General features: G+C 52.1%; 3 non-coding genes across 3 annotated transcripts in view; all 3 read left to right on the forward strand.

Moving 5' to 3' along the window:
- The first annotated feature begins 802 nt into the window (after positions 1–802).
- LOC137929271 (small subunit ribosomal RNA) lies at positions 803–2,706 on the forward strand. The gene has a single exon (XR_011108818.1). It is a non-coding gene; the product is annotated as a small subunit ribosomal RNA (ribosomal RNA).
- A 785-nt stretch (positions 2,707–3,491) lies between these two features.
- LOC137929279 (5.8S ribosomal RNA) lies at positions 3,492–3,648 on the forward strand. Its single transcript, XR_011108826.1, has one exon. It is a non-coding gene; the product is annotated as a 5.8S ribosomal RNA (ribosomal RNA).
- Positions 3,649–4,821: 1,173 nt separating this feature from the next.
- The window catches only part of LOC137929276 (large subunit ribosomal RNA), a 4,033-nt gene continuing 3,854 nt past the window's right edge, over positions 4,822–5,000 (forward strand). Inside the window, exon 1 of the ribosomal RNA XR_011108823.1 lies at positions 4,822–5,000. This exon is cut by the window's right edge and continues 3,854 nt beyond it. This is a non-coding gene — a ribosomal RNA (large subunit ribosomal RNA).

Raw genomic sequence — 5,000 nt, forward strand, 5'->3', positions numbered from 1 at the left:
TTTTTTTTTATAAAAAAAAAAAAAATTTAAAAATTATTCTTAGAAAACGCGCGCGAATCGAACAAAACTAATAACACCGATACACAAACAACGCGCGCCACCAACGAGAACGCCCGAAACTGAAACTTCTATAACCGACAAACGCACGAACGACACAGCGGCGGCGGAGGAGGGAAGAAAAAGGGGATCATCTCCCCACAACAACACACCGTAAACTGTGTCGGACGACGTCTCCGTTATGTAAGAGCGGAAGGCGTAAGAGAACGTCTCGTTTAATTAACGCGAACGGCGTTGGGCTCCCGAGTCGACTTCGGGGCGGCCCTTAACGCATCGCATCAACGAGCTCGTCGCGCGCTAGTCGCGCGACGGTCGATCATGATATATAAATCAAGGATTTCGGATCTCTCTAAAACCGGGCTGGAAATCGGTCATTGTTCGTTTTGCGAAACGATATTTTATAAAAGTGAAGATTTGTATGTGTCTCGTCAAAGAACGTTCCGATGAATCGGACGCGATGCCGCGTCCAAAGTAAATCTGGACGAACGCGAGGCGAGTGTTGAGATATACATTTTCCTCCGTGAACAGATAGAAAAACGAATTCATTTTGTTGTTGCGGTGTGGTGTTGTGTGTGTATTGTAATAAATACGCACGCACGCACGCACGCAAAAAGCTACCTAGGCACCGGCGCGTCACGGCGTTTCGAACGTCCGACGCGTCGCTTGTCACACGTCTATCATATCATCATCACCCTCATATCTCTCGTATGTGCGGTGTTGGTGTGTGTTAGCTCTACTAGCTAGCTCCCTGGTTGATCCTGCCAGTAGTTATATGCTTGTCTCAAAGATTAAGCCATGCATGTCTCAGTGCAAGCCGTATTAAGGCGATACCGCGAATGGCTCAATATATCAGTTTTGGTTCCTTAGATCTTACCTCGGTTACTTGGATAACTGTGGTAATTCTAGAGCTAATACATGCAATCAGAACTCTGACCAGTGATGGGATGAGTGCTTTTATTAGATCAAAACCAATCGACGGAGGGCCTCGCGTCCGAAGTCGTTAATTTTGATGAATCTGGATAACTTTTGCCGATCGCATGGTCCAGCACCGGCGACGCATCTTTCAAATGTCTGCCTTATCAACTTTCGATGGTAGTTTCTGCGACTACCATGGTTGTCACGGGTAACGGGGAATCAGGGTTCGATTCCGGAGAGGGAGCCTGAGAAACGGCTACCACATCCAAGGAAGGCAGCAGGCGCGCAAATTACCCACTCCCGGCACGGGGAGGTAGTGACGAAAAATAACGATACGGGACTCTTACGAGGCCTCGTAATCGGAATGAGTACACTTTAAATATTTTAACGAGGAACAATTGGAGGGCAAGTCTGGTGCCAGCAGCCGCGGTAACTCCAGCTCCAATAGCGTATACTAAAATTGTTGCGGTTAAAAAGCTCGTAGTTGCATTTGTGCGCCGCGCTGTCGGTGCACCGCATCCGCGGTGATACTGACACGTCTGCGGAGCATATCGTCGGTGAGCCGTCGGTAAAACGGCGGTTCAATATCAAAATCCTATCGCGGTGCTCTTCGGTGAGTGTCGAGATGGGCCGACAATTTTACTTTGAACAAATTAGAGTGCTCAAAGCGGGCTCAAAATGCTGCTTGAATATTTCGTGCATGGAATAATAGAATATGATCTCGGTTCTATTTTGTTGGTTTTCAGAACTCCGAGGTAATGATTAATAGGGATAACTGGGGGCATTCGTATTGCGACGTTAGAGGTGAAATTCTTGGATCGTCGCAAGACGAACATCAGCGAAAGCATTTGCCAAAGGTGTTTTCATCAATCAAGAACGAAAGTTAGAGGTTCGAAGGCGATTAGATACCGCCCTAGTTCTAACCGTAAATATGTCATCTAGCGATCCGCCGACGTTACTACGATGGCTCGGCGGGCAGCTTCCGGGAAACCAAAGATTTTGGACTCCGGGGGGAGTATGGTTGCAAAGCTGAAACTTAAAGGAATTGACGGAAGGGCACCACCAGGAGTGGAGCCTGCGGCTTAATTTGACTCAACACGGGAAATCTCACCAGGCCCGGACACCGGAAGGATTGACAGATTAACAGCTCTTTCTTGATTCGGTGGGTGGTGGTGCATGGCCGTTCTTAGTTGGTGGAGCGATTTGTCTGGTTAATTCCGGTAACGAACGAGACTCTAGCCTGCTAAATAGGCGTCGTCATTTAGGTGTGCGCCGCTCCGGTGGCGCAACTCACTGGCGACGTATTAAAATTCTTCTTAGAGGGACCGGCGGCTTCGAGCCGCACGAGATTGAGCAATAACAGGTCTGTGATGCCCTTAGATGTCCTGGGCCGCACGCGCGCTACACTGAAGGAATCAGCATGTTCTCCCTGGCCTAGAGGCCCGGGCAACCCGTTGAAACTCCTTCGTGCTGGGGATTGGGGTTTGCAATTATCCCCCATAAACGAGGAATTCCTAGTAAGCGCGAGTCATAAGCTCGCGTTGATTACGTCCCTGCCCTTTGTACACACCGCCCGTCGCTACTACCGATTGAATGATTTAGTGAGGTCTTCGGACCGACACGCGGTGGCTTCACGGCCGTCGGCGTTGCTGGGAAGTTGACCAAACTTGATCATTTAGAGGAAGTAAAAGTCGTAACAAGGTTTCCGTAGGGGAACCTGCGGAAGGATCATTAACGTGTGTGTATGTGTGCGAGACGCGTGATATGTTCACGAACGTTGTTGCGCCGACGACGGGTGACGACGACGACGACGACTTCGTACATACCGTGTTTACACATATATATATGTAATACATCCATAATGATATATATATATACGACATATATACATATATATGTACGTACGCGCGCGCTGCTGTTCGTATCTAATGCGGACGAGCGCGCGCGCGTGTGCGTGCGTGTGTGTGTGCGTGTTTGTATATATGTATAAAAAATAAAATGTGAAATAATTGTCTCTAGCGTCTATTACGCCTAACGGCGCAGCGGCGACGGCGCCGTGGCGGTGGCCGGTGGCGGTGGTGGCATTCGTCGAAAGTGCTACCGCCGCCGCTGCCTCCGCCGCCGTCGAAGCGGCCGGGTGGCGGAAAAACGCCGAGAGACGAGCGCCGACCGGGGCATACCAAACGGAGCGTTCGAAGCGGTGAAAATCCCCACTGCCTAGCTCAGGCCCTTTATTGTCGGTTGGCGCTATACAAAACGAAATTTAAGCGGTTAGAAAGATGACAATGTCGTGCGTCACGCCAGCTCGTTGGGGGGTGCGCGGGTCGTCGTCGTTCATCATTCTAAAGGATTCGCGTCGGGGCGTTAAGCTTTTTCGGTGCCGTTTCTTTATGAACGCCTCGGCGCACATGAATTCGACCAACTTTCGACGTTAATACATAAAAACGGACAATCAAGTGGCCGACGGCGAGAGCCGTAGGCCGCTACCGTAAGTAATAACAACATTAAGAAAAAATCATTACCCTGGACGGTGGATCACTTGGCTCGCGGGTCGATGAAGAACGCAGTTAACTGCGCGTCATAGTGTGAACTGCAGGACACATTTGAACATCGACATTTCGAACGCACATTGCGGTCCGTGGAGAAATATCCAGGACCACTCCTGTCTGAGGGCCGGCTGTTAAAATATAAAAACCACACTGTTCGGTGTAGAACGCGCGCTACGTGCGCTCGCGCCGGTCGATGCGCGCGGCGGTGACGCGCGACGCGGCGGCGGCGGGTTGGTGGGGGGTGATGAACGAGCTCGCGGACGGTGCGATGGGACGATCTCTAATAAGAGTCTCTCGTCCGCGCCGCCGCGGCTCTCACTCTCTCTCTCTCTCACTATCCGCCGTCGCTGTCGTCGCGCTGCCGCTGCCGCACTACCGCGCGCGGGCGAGCGGGCGCGCGCTCTTTCGAACAATTGACGGTTTCCGTTGAACGTTCTTCGCGACGGACGACGGACGGCGGGGTGCTGCACCCCTCACGTCCGCGTACGCGCGGAGCGCGTTTACGGTCCGTTTAAATATATCGAATTGTATTGAATATGAAACGAGTGTGAAAAGATTACACGCATCGCTAAGACGCGAGTCTTCGTAGTGCGGTCTTCGTCCGAGCTCATCGGTTCGTGTATACGATATAATAAAATATATCGGAAGCACAGACGACGCGTCTCCGACGGATGCGACCGGCAGGCGGTGAATGTTTTCTTGCGCGGCAAGCGTAACGCACACACAAACATATGTAAGTAAACATTACGTGATGTTCATGTGCGCGCGCGCCTAGCCCGATGCGAGAGAGTTCACCGCTCGTCGTCGCTACGCATCCGTATTATGTCGGTGATACGCGTCGTCGTTCCAGTGCGAACGTTATATTATCGTATCGATACGGACCGATACCGAAAGGGCCGGACGATCGATCGCTAACGAAAAGTACTCGCGCTCGCGTATGCGTGTCGAGATTTTCGTTTACGCTCGTATCATCATAATCATCATCGTCATCGTCGTCGTTCATCGCGCAACGCGTGTTGTGTGTGCAGCGTTGCGTTGTGCGTGCGCGCGTCTAGAGACCTCTAAGGACTCGCGACGCGCGCGCCTCGCGCACGCGCACTCGCTCTGCGACGCGCGATGATCGCGACGGTGGGGGTGGTGTACGGTAGGCGGACTCGACGTCCGAAGGGCGTCCCGCGACGACGACCGGCCGCCGTGCGCGCTTGCTTGCTTGCGCGCGCGGTCCGTCGGTTCGTCGTCGTCAAAAATATAATAAGGGACGTCGCGTACGGATATCGCGTCTGCCTCGAATTTTTATCGTTGGCCTCAGATCAGGGAGGATCACCCGCCGAATTTAAGCATATTAGTAAGCGGAGGAAAAGAAACTAACAAGGATTTCCCTAGTAGCGGCGAGCGAACAGGAAAGAGCCCAGCACTGAATCCCGCGATCGTCTCGAGCGCGGGAGATGTGGTGTTCGGGAGGTTCCGCTTTCTCGTCGT

The sequence above is a fragment of the Battus philenor genome, unplaced genomic scaffold (assembly GCF_028537555.1).
Source record: "Battus philenor isolate CCGP_79_NKW_IND1 unplaced genomic scaffold, ilBatPhil1.0.hap1 SCAF_49, whole genome shotgun sequence".
In the NCBI taxonomy this organism is placed as follows: Eukaryota; Metazoa; Arthropoda; class Insecta; order Lepidoptera; family Papilionidae; genus Battus; species Battus philenor.